This window comes from Amia ocellicauda, chromosome 3 (assembly GCF_036373705.1).
Source record: "Amia ocellicauda isolate fAmiCal2 chromosome 3, fAmiCal2.hap1, whole genome shotgun sequence".
Lineage (NCBI taxonomy): Eukaryota > Metazoa > Chordata > Actinopteri > Amiiformes > Amiidae > Amia > Amia ocellicauda.
Genome location: NC_089852.1, coordinates 53,835,760 through 53,857,552, shown reverse-complemented (window position 1 = coordinate 53,857,552; position 21,793 = coordinate 53,835,760). Strand labels below are relative to the sequence as shown.

Here is a 21,793-nt window from a genome sequence, read left to right as displayed (position 1 = left end):
GGCACGAAGCTCTCGTTCCACCACATCCCAAAGATGCTCTATTGGGTTGAGATCTGGTGACTGTGGGGGCCAGTTTAGTACAGTGAACTCATTGTCATGTTCAAGAAACCAATTTGAAATGATTCGACCTTTGTGACATGGTGCATTATCCTGCTGGAAGTAGCCATCAGAGGATGGGTACATGGTGGTCATAAAGGGATGGACATGGTCAGAAACAATGCTCAGGTAGGCCGTGGCATTTAAACGATGCCAAATTGGCACTAAGGGGCCTAAAGTGTGCCAAGAAAACATCCCCCACACCATTACACCACCACCACCAGCCTGCACAGTGGTAACAAGGCATGATGGATCCATGTTCTCATTCTGTTTACGCCAAATTCTGACTCTACCATCTGAATGTCTCAACAGAAATCGAGACTCATCAGACCAGGCAACATTTTTCCAGTCTTCAACTGTCCAATTTTGGTGAGCATGTACAAATTGTAGCCTCTTTTTCCTATTTGTAGTGGAGATGAGTGGTACCCGGTGGGGTCTTCTGCTGTTGTAGCCCATCCGCCTCAAGGTTGTACGTGTTGTGGCTTCACAAATGCTTTGCTGCATACCTCGGTTGTAACGAGTGGTTATTTCAGTCAAAGTTGCTCTTCTATCAGCTTGAATCAGTCGGCCCATTCTCCTCTGACCTCTAGCATCAACAAGGCATTTTCGCCCACAGGACTGCCGCATACTGGAGTTTTTCCCTTTTCACACCATTCTTTGTAAACCCTAGAAATGGTTGTGCGTGAAAATCCCAGTAACTGAGCAGATTGTGAAATACTCAGACCGGCCCGTCTGGCACCAACAACCATGCCACGCTCAAAATTGCTTAAATCACCTTTCTTTCCCAATCAGACATTCAGTTTGGAGTTCAGGAGATTGTCTTGACCAGGACCACACCCCTAAATGCATTGAAGCAACTGCCATGTGATTGGTTGGTTAGATAATTGCATTAATGAGAAATTGAACAGGTGTTCCTAATAATCCTTTAGGTGAGTGTATATATATATATATATATATATATATATATATATGAACCCATTTACACAATAAAATGGTAAGAAAAGTATATTTAATGTATAAACAGCAACATATTTAATAATAATAATAATTATTATTAATAATAATAATAATAATAATAATAATAATAATAATAATAATAATAATAATAATGAGTGTTATTCTATCTTTTGGAATTGCTCTCAAATTAGCCTGCCCCACTTATGCATGACCAGACATTGTAATTTACATTGGATCAGGACTACTTTACTTTTTAAACGTAAAATCTTTCATATACAGTTAACAGAAAATAAAGCTTCTACAGTAAATTACTAACTGTAACAGAAAAACACTAACCGAGTACATACTACAGTCTAAAAATTGAAGATTCTTAAGCGGTTCTATTTAGAACCTTTGGGTTCTTCGTGAGTTAAAATGTCGTTTAAGAACCGTGAGGTCCGTGGTAACACAAGGGAGCATTTAAGAGCCCTTTTCATCATGATCGCGATTGATTTAACACACATGTAAGGTTCTTTAAGGATCCGTGTTTGCAGGGAACCTTGGTTAAAGGTTCTAATAAAAACCTTAAGGGTTCATCCACATCCAAAAATGTTCTTATTAGAACCTTCACTTCTTAGAGTTTACATATAGGCTGAGTACTGTAATTGTATATGAAAATATACATGTTTAGTTAAATTAGTGATGCCATAAGCTTTAATTAATTCTAATACATTTTAGGACAGCCCTATAACTATTAATATGTCAGCACAGTGGATAGAGAGCAGAAGATACAACAATATTAATATGATACTTCGCGCTCTGCGCAGTTGGCGCCCGTTGCTCAGACTCTGTTGTCTCTTCTGAGAAGCTGCTCGGCCGACGTGACTTGCTTGCTGTCCAATGGCATCAGTCAAATATATTCACAATGTACCTCCCTTTCCGTAATCGCTTCTGAAAATGCTGCAGCAGCTGCTTTATTTTTTCAGCACTTACTGCAAATCTCGCAGACCCTGCTTTATTTTTTCAGCAGCTGTTTTATTTTTTCAGCAGTTGCACTTCAGGGCCACCGTATAATCCACTAGGTGGCGTAGCCACAACTACAATCAGTTATTTATTTGGGTAAGGCTCCACTCTTCTTACGATAGTACTCACCTCACCCCCATCACAAATGCATTGGACATTAGTTAGCATTCTCGCAAATCTGTGAAGAAATACAAAAATTCCCAAACACTGTGTCCATGATCCAGTGGGACAGGCCTTGTTTAATTTGTTTAGTCTACCGAATGCCCCGAGTCCTATCAATAAAGCATTGCGTGCTTGGCTGACGCAATAGCCTAGAGAAAAGCTGTTTTCTCTGGTAATTTTAAGTCACAGATTAACTATTTAATTTAAGGAAGTTAACTTGTAATTTAGCTCTGGATGAATATAAACCATTACAGTTGAGGAAAACCAAATACAAGCAAGCATGTAAAAAATACAGACAACAATAAATTGACCAAATATTAAAAATTCAGAACTTGATTTTTCACAAGTTTAATGTTAATACCAATTTCAGATTTTGGAATTAATCCTGTTAAAATAGAATTACAAATTAAAACAAAATAATAAATGCAAGTACTGTATCTTAATATATTTTACACTTAAGTATTCTTTACATTCCTTAAGAATATAATGGTGTTATTTTAAAGTGCTGCATTCTTTGGATCTCACCTCTTGATCTTTGTACCGTATGGTGGTGTGGAGGCAGATTAGCATGTGAGTTCATATCATGTGAATAAACCACTTTCGCCACTTCACAAGATTTGGGGCTGTTATTCATTATATTAGTGGTTTGTTAATGTGAAATCTGAATCCCTTCAGATTAACCATTATTTTAGTAACCCCAACAAAATAGAAACCTTTAAAAAAAATTCTCAGAAACATGTCTGTATATATTCATGTCTCATGCAGATTAGAGCAGTGACGGCCACCACCCTGCAGGTTTCCTAGGCAACGTTTCAATAACTGGTTTTACTAAGTTATTAAGAGCTGGGATAGCGCTTAAATTGGCCCTCCTGGACCAGGAGAAGAATCACTGGTGTAGAACGTGTTGCAATAAATAACAGAAAGGACAGATTGATGTATGAACTAGAATCCACTGACATGTACTATGAGGTGCAAAGTTTAACTGAAATTAACTGTAAACTAAAACTAAATTGAATATGTTTTTGTGACTTAATAAGAACCCCCCTCTTTTTCATACTGCAATATAATTCACATAGTTGTGTAATAAAAGATGATGTTACAGATTAACACTTATGTGCATCAACATTTTAACTTCAAATATTTCACTTTTTTCTTGGGTGAATTCTCACCATAATAATAATAAGACACTTTATTTTATTTTATAAGAATATTTCAGCCGACTTCTACATTTTTAAATATTTTGCAAATCTTCAAGTAGGGAGATCAAGTGGCTGTTTAGGCAAACTGAAAGCCATCTATTATTATTGACATATCAGACACCCTTATCCAGGGCAACTTAAATTGTTACAATATATCACATTATTTTTACATACAATTACCCATTTACACAGCTGAGTTTTTAATGGAGCATGCTGGGTACATGGCCTTGCTCAAGGCAGTGTCCTCTAAGTGGCATTGAGCCCACAACTCTCTAATCAGGAGTCCAGAGCCCTAACCGCTAATCCACACAGCTGCCTACTGATGTGACATTTATAGGATCTGGAGATCTATACATATGGGAAGGAAAACTATATGTATGTCATTAGAATATATAAACTGTTGATATATATTTAAAAAAAAATGATTACAAACATTTAATTTCATACTTTTCATTTTTCTTTAATTTCTATTGCTGATTAATTTTACGTTTGCTTTCAGTGATCAAAGTAGCTTTCCCTTCAGTTTACTTCATTTTTCAGTTTATAATTGTATGTAATTTTTCAAAGGAAACATGCATTTTAGGGAGACATATCATTATTGAATGCTATTAATAGTTTTGCTTTTGTAAGTGGTATTTGTAGGAAAGATCAAAGTTTTAAGAGTTCTAGGAATTTCCCCAGCTTCTCCATTTGCTGGAATTAAATGAACTGACTCAGCTTTGGATATATATACATTGTTTTTGTATTTTTTTATGTGGGAAGGAAGACTCCCTTTTTCTGAAACTCTTGAAATTATTATCCAGCTGTGAGACCACAGTATCAGGATTTCTACAGTCTAATTATTATGTGAAAGTGATCTAGTTCGACTGACACCAAACACATGGTAGCACAACTCTCTGTCTTATACCAGGGAACAGAAACACTTGGTAATGCAGATTAGGATGTGAGTATTTCATATTTTATCTTTATCTAATAATACTTACAGCAGTAGAAAAGTATATTGGAAAAAATCCAGTCAATTATAAGTTTGATTAAAAGACAGAGCTAATAGACCAAAATGGAGAGATTTGATTTCTCCTACATTTTTAATACTTGGGAATATCCTTAAGTGTAATAAATGAAACTGACTTTGGAAGTGGAAACAAGATTTAATATTTTATAGGCCTTATGTTTACCTTCTGTGTGCTTCTTCATTTACCTTCGACTTGTGAAGAACATTTATGTTTCCTTACCCTTTTAATTTAATTAATAACACAATGACTGCAGTGCTCTAAGATGTGTGTATATATATATATGTGTGTGTGTGTGTGTACTCAAACTAAACCAAATAGCAAATAGTTTAAAATAAGTTATATATTAGTAGTGTTAAATGAGTCTGAAACATACTAGAATAGTCTACTTATTTTTATTTTATTTTCTTTCTTCTATAATTGTGATAAAAAAAATGGAATTAATTGGTGGAATAAGATTTCAGAGGCATTTTCAATCGTGATGTAATCTTTTTAGCTTCATCCTTAAAAGCTGGCTGTCCTGAACAGCTTTCCGAGACTTCAGATCCTGCTTGACATTAAATCACACATTGATTGAGTGTTTAGTGGGTCACTTGAATGCCTGCAGGCGAGCAGAAAACATTGCAGGTCACCATAGTGTTTCCCTCGCTCTCTATGGCAACTTCTGAGTGCTAACATGCTTCTCATCCCTCAGGTTTTAAGCAAGGACACAATGCTCAGGTGGTGGATACTCGCGTTCTTTGGCTCTTTTGTCATCTGTAAAGGTAAGGCTCAATGTATCTTACTTCACAACAGACCTACCAGTGTTTGAATATTTATGAATGGCAGTATCCAGAAGCAATAAACGAGGGGTTTCAGTGTGTTCAGACTGAAACCATTCTGATTAGTAATCACAATCAACTTTTTTTTAAGTGTACATTTGTGTAACTTTGTGTAAATTCTCAATGGGGTAAAGGGGCAAAACAAAATACACAAAGAGACTTAAGAATATATACAGCTCTGGAAAAAATTAAGAGACCAAAATATGTATTAAAACAACAACTAATATTTTGATATTTTCACATTTCATTTGTTCCTTAAATAAAGTGATCTTAGATGGGAAGCTAAAGCATTTTTCTGGATACTGAAGTTTTTAATGTTTCTTCCATAGTAGAGATTTTCTTACATTAATTGATCATAGATTTAGATTCAAGATTACATTAACAAAAAGGAATAACAAACAATTAACTGGTAAAACAATATCCTCTAGGTCACCTAAAAAGGAAACTCAGATTAGGTGAGATTAGGGTCAATTTAATGCCGTCCGCAAAGTCTAGTATAATTGAATTCCGTGCAATTTCTTGGGTAGAGCTCTGAATCCTAAGAATGGTAAGGAAGTTCACGACTTGCTGCTTAATTTAGCAGCATGATCCAATATTGAGAAGTATGAGTGGGCTAATTAAAGCTCTCACAGACAACCGCTAAAGCTCTGGCCTGTTTTGTTTAAATGTCAATCTTTTCATAAATACTTGACAAGTCTATTGTACAAAACAGTTTGGGAAATGTTATGTCAAAGGAAGAGAAGGAAAACAGATGATCTAATTTGTAGCATAATGAATTAATTAGAATAAGTACATACACTGAATCTGGGACACGAGTCTAAGAATCTGTTAAAAAGGAAAGTAAATAAGTCAACAAAATAAAATAAGTCACAAAGCCACTGATGTTAATATTAATTTAAAACAAATATTCCAATATAATTAAACTAATAAACCTTCAGGGATTTAAACAGTAACATTATACATTCATCATTTATACAGAAATGAATGGGGGTGCACTCATAAATCTTAACTCAGTTAAATTATCTGTAATCATTATCATTTTCTCTAGGCTGAATCGGTATTCCTCAAACTCTGAAAATACATCATGGAAAAATACTGAAAAATATTGATTAAACAACAAAGCGCTGAATCCCATTGTTTCGAGTGATGTGTGTCAATACTTTCGACTTCAACTGTTCACTGGTGGTAGGCCTTGCACATCCACAGACTTATAAGTAAAGAGCAGTGCAAAAATTGTACATTATCATAGTGAAACAGGTTATTGAAGAAGTGTTGTATAGTTACCTAATGAGTGTTCATGAATTTCATCTTTCAAAAAAATTGAGGCCTGTAGTTACAATGGAGGAAAAAGATAACTATGGGAAACCATTCCTCCTTCAGATTAGTTTCTTTACATTAGCTGGTGCTTTTTATATGATCAGATTAGAACATTTATGACATCAATATGAAAATCGCATTAAATGCATGCCTGTAAGGATGCCTGCCTTGTTTCCCGTTCGTGTACTGTTAGACACAGTGCATCCGGAAAGTATTCACAGCGCTTCACTTTTTCCACATTTTGTTATGTTACAGCCTTATTCCAAAATGGATTAAATTAGTTATTTTCCTCAAAATTCTACAAACAATACCCCATAATGACAACATGAAAGAAGTTTGTTTGAAATCTTTGCAAATTTGATAAAAATAAAAAACATAAAAAGCACATGTACATAAGTATTCACAGCTTTCCGGATGCACTGTAATAAGACTCAACATTGACAGTTTGTTTCTTTATAATTTTGTGACTGAAAATGTGTTTTTGTCTGAGCTTTATACCTCTTTGACCTTTTTTTATTGTGATCACAACCATGAAATGTAGTGTTTTTTGTGAAATTAGTTACTTTCCTGTGACTTTTTGAATATAAGCTGTGTACCAGTTTTGAGTTGCATTGTAATGTACATAATGCTTTAGTAATTAACATGAAAGAAGCAAAAAATGTCCTACTGCAATGTAATTATCTAATTGTCTCTAATTGATACATTCTCACGTTTGTAATTAAAATATTAAACTAATATCATGAATGAAGCTGAAACAATTATAATTAATTTCAATGATCTAATTGGTGTCAAAGATACATTCTTACGCGAGTGATTATTTTACAGCTGTGACTAAATATGTAAACTTTAAAAGCGTGTGTTGTGTTCCCTTACTCTCATCCTGATGAAGGTGTTTTGGCTGAACTCATGGGAACTCGTAATGGAAATTTTTAAGTCGAGGCGTTTCTTTTGTTTGTTTATTTATTTATTGTCATCTACATTAACAAATACAGCCAAGTACATTGAAATGCAATAAAATGCTTCTTCCATGGCTCTCCCAGCCTTATTAACATAGAAGAAACACACCACAACACAACACAGAAAAAAAACAACTAACCACATAATGTGCGAGTGTGTGTGTGTATGTGCTTATGAAGTTCATTCTGCACAATGCCTATTCATCACCCTGACCGCTTGAGGATAAACACTTTACAACAGGCAATCCTAGTCCTAGTGCTTTTCCAGGTGGCAATTGAGAATAGGTCATGAGCTGGATGAGTGACATCCTCGATAATGTTTGGGCCTTCCTCCTGCAGCTGGTGGGAATGTCCTTGAGCTGAAGTAGTTCTTACAGTCATTTTCAATAGTTTATGGTCCTGTTCAGTCAGGTTGCTAAACTAGACTATAATGCCTCCAGTGAGGATGCTCTCTATAGTAGAGCGATAAAAGTTCACCAAAGTTTTGTCTTTTGTCTTATCAACATAAAGAAACAGATTGTTCTCTGGACACCATAAAGAAAGGTCCCTCACCTCACCACCTTATTAGACCAATCACTGTAGAATCATATGCATATTTAATTATAATATTATTTGTATGTAAACATACTGTAGAGTAAAGGACTGAGACAATAACCGTGGGGTGCTCCTGTGTTAAGAACCAGATTAGATTAATTGTTGTTGCCTAATCGTACAGTCTGAGGTTGGCGTGTTAGAAAGTCAAATAGCCAGTCACAGAAAGAATTGCAAAGTCTAAGGCTTCTGAGCTTTAACACCAAGTTTGTTGGTACAACTGTTACCAATAAACAACATTCTAACACAAGTGTAACTCTTCTAACGGTGGTTTAAGGCAGTGTGCAGGGCAAATGAGACAGCATCATCTACAGATCTTTTTGACCAATAAACAAACTGTATTGGATCAATATCTGGAATATTAAGATTTATATCAAACTTTACAGAAAACAGTTTTTCTAAGCACTTAATTATCACTGAGGTTAAAGCAACTGGTCTGTAATCATTAAAACAAGATACTGGAGATTATGTGGGTACAGGTACAATATCAATATACAGTACAAGTCTTCTTGGAACATGTTGGAACCTCAGGATGTAAGACCTCATATATTGTGTACATTTATTATTTGTAAAATGTATTATGGTTTGAATTGCACTGTATTATGTGAATTGGAATTTGTAATATGTTATGCCTTGTACTGAACTGTATTTTTGTACTTTGCATTGCGCTTGTATTCACCCTGGATAAGAGCGTCAGCTAAGAAATAAATAAATAAATAAATAAATAAATAAATAATAACCTCACACAGTGACAATGTTAATGCTAATACGGCAGTCTAGATAATTATTTCCAATATATTGGACGTTGGCTAGCAAAATACTGGGTACAGGGGGTCGAATAGGATGTCGCTGTAGCCTAGCCAGAACACCAATTTGCCTTCAGCATCTCTGGCTACTCTGTTGTTGGCGCCGATGAAAACTGTTCCATTTTAACGGTGTATTACAAACAATGTCCTATAGTATCTCTGGTGACTTTCAGGAATCTGGCACATTTAGTCCTATAGCCAATAAAATCTGATGATCATAATGGATCTTGGAAAAAAATGAATAATTAACTTACAGAGCGAGAGTAGTGTGTCGCCATAGATCAGCACCATCTTGCTATTTCACACACATACTCAACTTGTTTAAGATAGAAGCAAAGACTTCGAAGTGTTGTGGTCTTCAGGGAGTAATGGCGTACAGTGACTTGCATAAGAATTCACCCCCTAAGAACTTTTTCAAATTGTGTTATGTTACAATCTGGAATGAAAATTGATTTAATTAGGATTATTTCCCTTTGATTACCACTACATACACAACACCTTGGTGCAAAATATGTTTTTATTGTTAAACAAAAGTTAATTAAACATCAAAAAAATGTTTAGTGGCATAAGTATTCACCCCCCTGAGTCTTGGTAAAATCACCTTACAGGTGCGAATCTTACCAACTTTGCAATTCTGGTTCCTGTAATTTTGCCCATTCTTCTTAGCACAATTGTTCAAGCTCTCTCAGGTTGGATGGGCACTGTTGGTTAACAGCAACTTTCAAGTCTTGCCACAGATTCTCAATTGTGTTGAGGTCTGGGCTTTGACTAGGACACTTGTTTTTAAACCACTCCAATGGCTGTGTGTTTAGGATCATTGTCTTTCTGAAAGGTCAACCTCCGCCCCAGTGCAAGGTCTCTTGCAGACTGAAGCAGGTTTTCATCTAGGATTTTTATATATCTGTCTCCATCCATCTTGCCCTCAACCCTGACAAGTTTCCCAGTCTCTGCCGATGAACAACATCCCCATAACATGATGCTGCCACAACAATGCTTCACAGGAAGCATTGTGTAACCTGTGTGATGTGCTGTGTTGGGTTTGCAGCAGACATAACGCTTTACATTTAGGCCATATAGTTCAATTTTTTATGCATTGGACAACAGAATCTTTTTACATGGTCCTTTTTCAGAAATGGCTTCCTTCTTGCCAGTTTTCCATATAGCCCAGCTTTGTGGAGCACCCGAGAAATAATTAACATGTAATCAGATCTGCTCCCTTCTCCTCACCTTCTGCTGATCTCTCCATCTCAATCCCCTTGGAATCTATGACATTCTCTCCTTCTTCTTCCACTAAAAATCTAGGAGTCAACCTCGATCCTGTGCTATCCTACACCCAGCACATCACCACGCTGACACACACCTGCAGATTACTCCCGAGCAACATACGCCGAATCCGTCCCTTCCTCACCAACTACTCGACTCAGTTGCTCATCCACTATTATGATAGGAAGGACACTTTTTTGGGTTCCAACGCTTTGATAATGTGATCGGACTATTACTAATAATAGTATTAGGCTACCAATTAAGAATTGTTTTTAAAACAAAGTGAAACATTGCAGCTCTGATGTGATCATCGTTAGCCGGACAAACTAAACATGTTGGTAATTTTGTCAGAGAACCTCCACACGTTGCAAAAACAAACAAACAAAAAAAAACATTGGAACATTACACAACAAAACAAAACATTGAGTAATTTAAACAGTGTTCTTTTAAATATTAATTTGAACCTAAAATGTGTATTTCAAATGCTACTTTTAAAGTCAGAATTTTAAGAAAACTTCAAAACATGCAAAAAAAAATATTTCCAATGGAGTCATTTGCACATCTTTCTTTTATTATTTTGTGTGTATTTGTTTATAATATTTTTATTTGAATTTGTGTATTTCTATGTTGATTGAACAATAAAACTGAATTGGAAAGTGAATGTGAAGTCTTCCTACTTCTTAACTTTGGAATAGTGACAGATCAGTGACAGAAAATCACAATTAAATCCGCTTTAGTTCCAGATTGTAACAATACAAAATGTCCAGAAGTCCTTGGGGGCTGAATACTTATGCAATCCACTATATATATATATATATATATATTTGTTTGTTTGTTTATTTAACTTATTTATTTATTTATTCATGGAGGAAATTAACTACCAGAAAAACTGGCACGTACATCCTACAAACAAGAAAAATCGAAACAGATGAGCATATCTATAATGTTTTTGTTGTATTTTCAATTTGCTGGTTTTGTTTCTACACGGGTAAGGAAAACTAAGGTAGCCTTCTTGGTGACAGTGAAAGCGTGTACACAGGCAGAAAGAAAAACCTCACTCCTATGAATACCTTCACTCCCAACTCTTTTAGAACCCACCATCAAAAGGGTTAAATGTGAAACAATTTTTCTGTGACAGTATCCAAGATTAATGCCCCATGTACGTGGTAGCAGTCTTAAGTAAGTGGTTAAGCTTACTCCTAAGACCTTTTATGCAATGACCTGTGTGACATTACAGTAATCCACTTAAAGAAGATTTCCTCATTGCAGGGTCACTTTTCATAAACAAATACTGACCTTGAGGTTTAACATACGGTAACCTCCAGCAGAAATGTGACAATATGTACGTGCAGGCAAGTAGCAGTTTTACACTATGGCCAGATCACGCTGTTGCTGTTGATGCTTCATGCGACCACTGTGAGAATTGCTAGTATTGATCAGCAATTATACTGAACTTATCCAAATCATTCAATTTGGCATATACAGGGCCTATGAGTATCTACATTTCTTTCTTTGTCTTCAGATGTCTGTAGCAGACAGAAACACTCGGTTCCCAAAACATTTAATGCTCCTTTTGTTGACACTTTCAGTGTCAGAAAGTCTTTAATTTGTGGCTAAATGCTGCCACCTTATGTTCAGAATTCGTTACTATTCGGTTTGTACACGTCATGTCAGTGAGACGCTTTCCTTATGATTCATCATAGTTAGACGTTCCTTTGTATTATCCCAGACAGCAGAGAGTAAGGTCGCTGTGTATTTCTGTCCTTCAACATACCGTGCGTCAGTGCAGAAAAGTTATAATTATGAATAACTTGTTTTATGTTTAATCTAATGCTCCTTAGTAATGTTTATGTTGAATATTGTAAACATAGCAAAGTATCCTTATACAGTCTAATCGTCATATTCTGTTTGTTTACTTAAGTTCTTGTGATCAGCACAGTAAGCTTAAAAGTATTGTTATTTCTTTGTTTATTTACAGACCACGGATAAACACAGATACATCAAATTTTCATTACTAAGGATATAAATACTATTATTTAAACACTCTCAGGCTGCTATCGATACATTACTATTGTTATTTGGATTATCTGCTGGCTGAACCTGAATAAATTCACCCCTTCTGGAATTCTTCTGTCTCTCGCCTCCAGTCATCTGATCATGACTCCTATCCTTGGTCATCTGTTTAACTTCAAACAAACGAGCTAGCTTAGCCTAACGAGGTCCCTGCCCTCTCTTACATGGTCCTTCGAGCCGGAGTGCCAAACAGACTGACTACAGGATAAAATGGATGACAAGCCAAATACTGATGTCCCCCACGATGCCAGTGCACACAGTATGGATAACTCCAGTGCTGCTTATCCGGTTAACCCTTTCACCACCAGCCTACCTGATCCTGCTGTTGCTGTTACTAGCGTCGTGGACACCCCGACTGTCTGCACCGTGACAACATCCCAAACATTGGGCCCAGCCGTCAATACAGACAGCCAGCCTTCAGTACGTGTGCGTCTTCCAAGGGAGCGACAGATTCCACGCCACCTTTCTGATTTCCATTTGGAGTACCCCCTCTCACGAGAGCTGCAACTCCCCATCGCTCAGCCAGCAGTGCCCCAGAGTGAAGCATACCCCCATGCCAGATCATGCAGGAGCAGAAGCCATGCTCATACATCTCAGCCAAGCAGCCGTAGCTCACAGCACAGCTCACAGCGCAGCTCACACAGCTCACGAACAGCACGCAGCTATTCATCGAATGCATCACTCACCGAATCACAATCAGCCATTCTAAGGGCAGAGCAGAAGTGTGCAGAGCTACAAGAACTCAAACACCAGATGGCAGAAGAGAGCTGAGCTGATGATCACTGCCGACAGCTGGACTTCCAAGCCCGCAAAGCCCTCAGGCAGAGAGAGATGATTACACAGCAACTTTCAAGGCAGCGGCGCCTCCGGCAGGCAGAAAGAGAACTCCAAGAAGCTGAGATGATTTCATAATTTATTAGTGCAAATGAAAAACGTGATGGCATGATGCCTCCTACTGGTAACCCAGCTGTAATGCTACCTGCTACTGCAACACAGCCTATAATTACTTCAGCAAACTATGCTGCAACGCTCTCTACAGGTAACATGCACAATGTGCTCAACGCCGCACCGTACACACAAGCTGTTCAACAGCATGCTGCAGGCTCAACACTGCAATTGGATAGTGCTGCGGATGTAACTGCAGCCACACAAGCCTTCCCACCTCTTCCAGTGATTTCAACACCCACCATAGAGACTGACTTGTGTCACAATGCACACCCTGTACGACCTGCCCCACCAGTTCAAGCAGGAAGCTCTACTAACACTAAGGGGGTGAACACTGCCTCCCACGGGGCGGCCAGGTCTATTCCTGCTTACCAGAGCATGCAGGCTCATGTTGGCAACTCAACACCTGCTGTCTCCCACACAGCCACACAGCCTTCGCTTGGAGCAGCCAGCCTCCAACACCCTTACCCAGGTAACGTACTCTTTCACCCTCCAGTAGGTGCAGCACCCTATCAACCAGTAGCCTTCCAGGCATCACCAGCAGCAACACCATTCATGCAACCTGGGATACCTCCAACACCCAACATGATGGACCTGCTGATTGCCTCCACTCACAGCATACCGAAGCCTGTACTGCCCTACTTTGAGAATGGCAAAGAGAGTGACTTTGCTCTCCTCAAGATGGCACTGGACAGTCTTATGAATAATCACAGTCACCTCACTGAACAGTACAAGTATCAAGTTCTATTAGGCCGTCTTAAACTGCCCAGCGCACACAAACTACCCAAGGCTTATATGCATGACCCTAGGCCATACACTGCTGCACTCCAGGCTTTGAAGGATAAGTATGGACAGCCACGGCAACTTGTTCAGTGTGAGATAGGCACCATTATGAATGCTCCTCCCATCAAGTTTGGGGACCCTGAAGCCTTTGATGACTTTGCTCTGTCTGTGCACTCCCTGGTCGGTATGCTGCAATCTCTCGAAGGAGAAAACGGTTACGAACTTAAGTGCGGCTCACATGTTGATCGGCTTATCAGTAAGCTACCGCCAAGCTATCGTGACGGATTTGTGGAGTACTGCATCAACCGCGGCATTCTGAAAGCTGATGCAGACCAGACCTATACACTCCATGACCTGTCAACCTGGCTGCAAACCAAGTCGCGTGCCAAACGGATCTCTAACCGCGCAGCAGTCCTGTACGAGGGAGAAACCCTGAAGCCAGATAGAAAGGAGCAACGTTTTACATCTAGGAGGAAGGAGCCACCAACCTCTGTCTACTATAATGCAGAGTCATCTTCAACCAACACAGGGTCATGTCCCACCAGTCGACAAACACCTACAAAGGCGAAGGACAAACTGAAGCCATACTGTCCTCACTGCAATAATAGCGAGCACTATCTTAATGCGTGCACTGAATTCAAGAAGCTTTCTACAGAACAGATTACCAAGTGGCTCAAAGAGATAGAGCGCTGTTGGAGATGTGGATGATCACATGCACCAGAATCTTGCACACTTAAGAAGCCTTGCAACACATGTAAGGAGCAGCATCTCACCATCCTACACGATGCTGTACAGACAGAATGCAAGAGTGTTCTCATGACCACTGTTGAGCTTGAAACCACCTACTTGGACAGACCAAACCGCCCTCACAAGGTAATGCTGAAGGTGGTGAAAGTACTTCTACACAGTGCAGGTCACACTGTTGAAACCTATGCAGTTCAGGATGATGGATCGGAGAGGACGGTCATCTTGACTTCAGCAGTTCAGCAACTGAAGTTGGAGAAACAACCTGAAATGATGACGCTTTGGACAGTGAGACAAGACATTGTACAAGTCCATGGTGCTTCTGTCAGGTTGGAAGTATCCCCTGCTGACAATCCCAATGTGAGGTACCAAATCGAACATGTTTTCACTGCCGATACTCTCGCCCTCTCAGAGTATTCTTATCCCATTAAGGCCTTGCAGAAGCACTATCCTCATCTACGTGGGCTCCCAAGGCTCACCCATTGGTTCTGATCGGCTCAGACTTCCTACACCTGGTGATTCCTATAAAACCTGTGAATATAGGCCCATTGGGAGCTCCAGTTGCAGTCTGCACAAACTTAGGCTGGGCATTGCAGGGTCCGGCCAGCTTCCTCATGCCGCAAACCAACCAGCAGCAATGCTTGCTGACCACCATTATGCCTCCAACATCTGACTTATTGAAGAACGTTGAGAGACTGTGGCAGGTGGACACCTTGCCATACCTTAATGAGAAATATGTGACCCGGTCAAAGCAAGATCAGAGAGCTGTAGAGCTGCTAGAAGCAAAGACCATCAGAGTGGACATAGGCAGGATACAGCGCTTCGCTACACCACTGCTTCGAACCCAGGGCAGCCCTCACTTCCATGCGACCAAGGAGGCAGTACTCCCTAACCTGAGAAGCACAGAACGACGTCTTTCTAAGAACCCTGAACTCGCTGAAGTTCACAACCAGCAGATTCAGAAGTTAGTGGATGCAGGTTATGTAAAAAAAGTCCAGGAGAAGCTGAATCTACTGAAGAATCCCGGTATTTCCCACATCACATTGTGCAGCACAATGGTAAGACTCGACTGGTGTTCAACTGCTCATTCCAACATGACGGCTTAGTTCTGAATAACCATCTACTCCCAGGGCCTACCCTTGGTCCATCCCTGTTAGGAGTACTGCTCAGATTCAGACAACACACTGTTGCTATCTGTGGTGACATAAAGGCTATGTTTCACCAAATGCATCTACTGCCTCAAGACAAGCAGCTCCGTTTCATCTGGAGAAATATGGAACGGGACCGACACCCAGATTTTTGGCACCACCTGCAGCCCCTACTGTGCTACTTTTGCCTTACGCAAGCATGTGCAGGACAACATAGAAGGAAATGAAGAAGTCCTGAACTCCATAGACAAGGCCTTCTATGTGGACAACTGTCTACAGACCTTGGCTACAGCAGTGGATGCTAAACAGCTCATTCACAAGATGCATGAGCAGCTGTCATCTGGTGGCTTTGAAATCAGACAATGGGCCAGCAATCTACCTTCAGTAATTGAACACTTACTCCCTGAAGTGAGATCTGAAAACTCAGAACTGTGGCTCTCAGAGTAGTGGGGACCCTCAAGAACCTACCCTTGGATTATGCTGGAACTGCAGTACAGATGAAATAGGATATAAGCATCGATCAACAGAACCCAGAACCAACTATGAGGAAGATCCTCGCTAGCCAATATGACCCCCTTGGCTATATACTGTATCTCCATATACAGCCAGAGCCAAGGTCCTAATCCAAGACCTATGGAAGATAGAAAGAGGCTGGGATGATCCTATCAAACCTGGGAGCCTGCTAGAGTGTTGGCTTGCTTGGGAGAGTGAGCTCTGTGACCTACCTAGAGTTATGATACAGAAGTGTTACACCCCACCCTGTGCTGATGTGTCAACCTCCAAGAGAGACCTCCACATCTTCTGCGACACTTCTGAACGCATATACGGCTCAGTCGCCTACCTTAGCACAGAGGACAAGCATGACCATATCCACACCAGCTTTGTCATGGCTAGATCCCATGTAGCTCCCAAACGTCAGCTCTCCAAGCCACGCCTGGAACTCTGTGCAGCCCTCACTGGAGCCCAGCTCACCCAAGTACTATGCACAGAACATACGCTGCCTATCAGAAAGGTAATTCTATGGAGCGACTCCAGCACTCTCCACAACGAACAATCCTGCAGATGACATTACGCGAGGCAAGTCCCTGCAAGAATTAAGCCAGCACAACCGCTGGAGACATGGTCCTCCCTTCCTGGCTCAGTCAAAGGAGACATGGCCATCAATGCCATCAGCTGAGCAGGGAGAGGACTCTGCTGAATTAAAGAAAACGGTGTTCTGTGGGAATGTCTCCATAGAACAGTCCATCTGCATTCCAGACCCTGGTCAGTTCAACACATGGCACGACCTCATCGTAGCCACCCATCAGTCCCTTGATGGGGCGGCCAACATTGATGCCAGCTCCAGATGGACAGCTGAACGCCAGACAGAGCTGGAGAACCTCCTTCTACAGAGAACCCAATTGGATAGCTTTACAGAAGAAGTAAAGGCACTTGGAGCAGGTAAAGACATACCAGCAAACAGCCGTCTGCTAGTACTTAGTCCAGAGTATGACCCAAGGGAGGTTGCGCTGAGCAGAAGATTTGAACCTAGATAACATCCACCCCATTGTGTAGGAACTGAGTCATCCCATAACCAAGCTCCTCATCCAAGATTTTGATGAGAGGCTACTCCACCCTGGACCAGAGCGAGTCCTTGCAGAACATAAGTACTGGATACTGCGTGGCCGAGAGGCCATCCGTCGACACCAATACAATATCTGCCCACAGTGCCGTAAATGGCGTGCCAACCCTGAAGTACCAAAGATGGCAGATTTGCCTTCTTCACGTTTACGCCTGTACAAGCCTCCTTTCTGGTCTACAGGAGTAGACTGCTTTGGCCCGTTTACTATCAATATTGGCCGGGGGTCAGAGAAACGCTGCAGCATTATATTCAAATGTTTAACAACCCGTTGTGTGCACCTTGACCTACTAGAGAGTCTGGACACAGATGCCTTCCTGATGGCATTCCGACGTTTCACCTCCCGTCGGAGCAAGCCCTCTGAGATCTTCTCCATACATCCCCTCCAGACCACTGCGCTCCTCCAGTGCCAGAAGACTAACTCTGCCTCCTCTCCACTCTCCTTCCTCCAGAGCCGCTCCTTCTCATCCCTGAACCCTAAATGGTGGAACGACCTGCCCACCGAAGTCAAAACAGCAGAATCCTTGACCTCATTCCGGCGCTTACTCAAGATGCATCTCTTCCGACAGCACTTGTAATATTAGGCCTCTATCCCTGCTAGATAGCACTTCACAGTTTTATTATGCTCCTCGCGTTCTTGATTGTTTTCCTCCTTGCTCCCTTTCCCGTAGCCCTCGTCTGTAACCCTACATCTTGACAGCACTTAGCTTTCACCGTCCAGGATGTAGGAAGTCTCTTACTGTACTTGTGTAAATTGTAAATTGGAATTTGTAAAATGTATTATTTTGAATTGCTAGGTTTTAGCTAAGTTGAATTTGTAATTGATGCCTTGTACTTCTCTGTATTTTTGCACTTTGTTTGCACTTATGTTGTAAGTCGCCCTGGATAAGGGCGTCTGCCAAGAAATAAAAAAATAAATAATAATAATACTTGTGTACTTTTGTATGCTGAACTATCCCCGTACAAACCAGCTGTGCAATACATTGGCTTTATCATGTTTTGTTTTCAGTTGGACATTGGCATCTGCTCATAACCAATCAAATACACAGAGTAGTTTGTTATATCAGCAAACACTGAAAAAAGCAAACTGGAGACACTATTAACAAAGGAATACTGTAGTTGTTTAGACCTCCACATAGTTTACTTACTTTATATGCCTATCATTCTATTTCTGTTCATCTCTATTTTATTTTCCTTTTTTAAATATTATATTCTGCCACAATGTGACAGCACTGAATTGTGAAAATGTGGATATACCCACCAAACTGCAGCCACCGAACCTGTATCATGTGTAAATGGTCTATATAGACATGATACCACATTTTCCAATGTATTATCTACTGAAGTGGACTGAATTCAACAGGTATTGTATATATCACAATACAAAGCTAGATTGTTTTCACAAAACAGTTCTAGCCTGTTAATTCCAATTTAATCATACAAGCATTTCTGATTGATATTTCATTCATCAAAAAATACATCTGATATGTAAGCATTGAATAAAATAGGTTCTTCACAAAAGTGTCGGTGTACTAAAATATGTTAATTATACACATGCATACATATAGGCATAATTAAAGATATGGAGACACAATTCTTAAATCTATGCAGATTGGAAACCCTCTTTGTCTTTATCAGATATTTATTTTTTATAATGGTCCATAATAATAAAATATGTTTTGGAATTTGGCAATACTTCCCTTAGGCAGTAATTGAACATGGTTTTTCTAGCGTGGGGAATGAGATACTTCTATGATGCTGACTTCAATGACCAATCAATTTCGATTCTGCAGTGTGCTAATAGGCATATGGCTTTTCCAGGATATTCTAAGAAAGCTGAATACCTTTGATGTTTCTTAATGTATGTGTGTCTGTATGTAAGTATGTGTGTGTGTAAGTGACACACACATTTTTAACAATACACAGTTCATGCTCTCGGATTGTCAGGGGCTATTAAATGGGCATCACGATTCAGGCCCAGCTTTTATTGTGGAGCCAATACAGATTTTCAGGTTCAGACACCTGCTCAGATGTTGCACACAGGGGCGGGATGCTGTCATTCTAACCGATGCTACTTTTTCCAATTCAATGCATTTCAGATTTCTGCAAAAGAGGTGTTGTTCACATCCTTAATTGCATCTTCCGGGGCAAAGCAGGCTTGCTAACTAGCAGTTCTGCCCTGCTGAACTTCTTTAAAAATTAGTATCCTGTTGAAGTGACAGTTGACAGTATTTAAAGCTAAAATGTAGGCTAATAAAATCTAAATGTCTATTTTAACACCAGGGCCACAAAGTGCAACCAACATATTAAGCCAGCAAGAGTCTTAAATAGATCTTAAATTAATTCGATTGAGAATACTTCTAGAAAATAACCTGGTTTCTGATTTTAGGTTGTAAAGTACTGATTTTGGATTAAAAAAAATATATACACACTGCAAGTGTATCCCTTGGGTTGCATATTTACATCAAATGAAAACAGTTTGGTACTGCTGGGATCAGTATTTAGACCAGGCATGTGGTGCATTAACACATAATTGGTCCATTTAAGAAACATCTTTAAAGCTGACATTCATTAACTGAATCATCAACCCACTTTAATGAACCTTTAAATCTGAGATATAAAATAGTTTGTTTAGCTTTTTTTATTTCTTTACAGTACTAAAAACATGCCATTGATAACAGCAGTTTAGAAAAATAAAAAACACATTTGATTAAAGTGCTGCCAGAGATTCCAGGACTCATTCGATATTCATAGATAGATTGTTTACCCTTCAACAGGCTGGATCTGTCAATACAGTTTTTTGAGAGTTTGCTACATTGTCACAGAAATTAATGAACTAATGAAAGCATTCTTATCAAACCAATCAACACATGCCATTCAAATTGCAGATGAGCACTTCAAGTTTTTCCTCTGCTGAGACCTGATTCAATTACAAACCTTACCTGTCAGAACACCTTTGGAATTCCAGTCTGGTTACTGATGTGTTTCAACTAAAACAAAAAATGGTAAAGGAAAGGTGCTGTGGGAAAAAACAATATATATATATATATATATATATATATATATATATATATATATATATATATATATTAACTCCTTAACTCAAGGGACTTTTCCTCGTTTTCAGAAGTGACACTGTGGAGCAGTCTGTGGAGCAGTCCCACTATCGCTTTTCATTTTGAATAAGGAAGTGCAAAATACAACTCCTCCCCTTCACATTCCTCCCACGCCTCTCCAGAGGACAGACACAGGCGCACACATTGCCTGTCCTGGGTCTGATCTGCTTTTCCAGTGAAAAATAACAGAACATGTGGGAAGGTCTTCATTATCCTTATCAGTTTTGCAAGTGTGTGGGTTTGTGTGTAACGTGCTGCAATGTAAAGCCTTAGCTGATAATCACAGGAAATGAGAAACCGTCAAAATATTTCCTTTGTGAAACCTATCACATTATGTTTTGATTTAAACCCAGAACATTTTTCCCAGAGAATAATAAAAACAAAAAACAAAAACGACCTAACTTGCACACAATAGTAATTAATACAAGAAAATACAAGTCATATTTGTAAGGAATATTTTCTTCCCAGATTAATCAGGTTCAGCAAGTTCAAAGAAAAGATTTCTCACTACAGAATCAATTTAATTTAATATAAAGGTGTACAGAGCTCACATACATACTCAGGGCAATAGCAGAGTGAACTGGGCAATCCAGTTCTGATATCCTCCAATATGAATACATTTCTTACAAGCAATACGGCATTCGTACCTTGTGTCGATGCTGACCATGTTGCTGAAGCCTAGACAAATGATAACTCCAGGCCAATGTTAATGCTAGTTGTTTACATGATTAAAATCAAAACATAAAGTTCCCTAAAGTAACTACTGTTTTAGGAACATCTTGTAATGAGTATCAGTGGCCTTCAAGACCTGTTCTAAGCTTTCCCAGCATGCTGTACAAAGGTTTCCCATCCTGAGACACTATAGAGACACACAATAAACAAGATTATATTGAAGCACTGAAAGTTTCAGTTTTACAGCAACAGAAGGTATTAAATGATTATGCATTAGGGTTTTATCTTTACATATTGACTAAGATGATTCCTAGAGATATTTCAAGAAATAGCTGAATTAAATTCCTAGACAGATTAACTACTAAAGTTAAAGAAGCAAAAATAATAAACCAGAAAACTGATTTGATTTTACGCACATGTGTATTGTGCTAATATCTCCCTAAATATATACATATTTAAACCTTAAAATCTAGTATTCCAGCATGTTGTTGTTTAATGAATGCAAGTATTAATG

At 39.2% G+C, this 21,793-nt stretch overlaps 1 long non-coding RNA gene across 1 annotated transcript; it reads left to right on the top strand.

Annotated features, from left to right (window-relative positions):
- The first annotated feature begins 4,847 nt into the window (after positions 1-4,847).
- On the top strand, positions 4,848-10,841 carry LOC136746995 (uncharacterized). The gene is made up of 2 exons (XR_010816448.1): positions 4,848-5,190; positions 10,220-10,841. It is a non-coding gene; the product is annotated as an uncharacterized LOC136746995 (long non-coding RNA).
- The last annotated feature ends 10,952 nt before the right edge of the window (positions 10,842-21,793 follow it).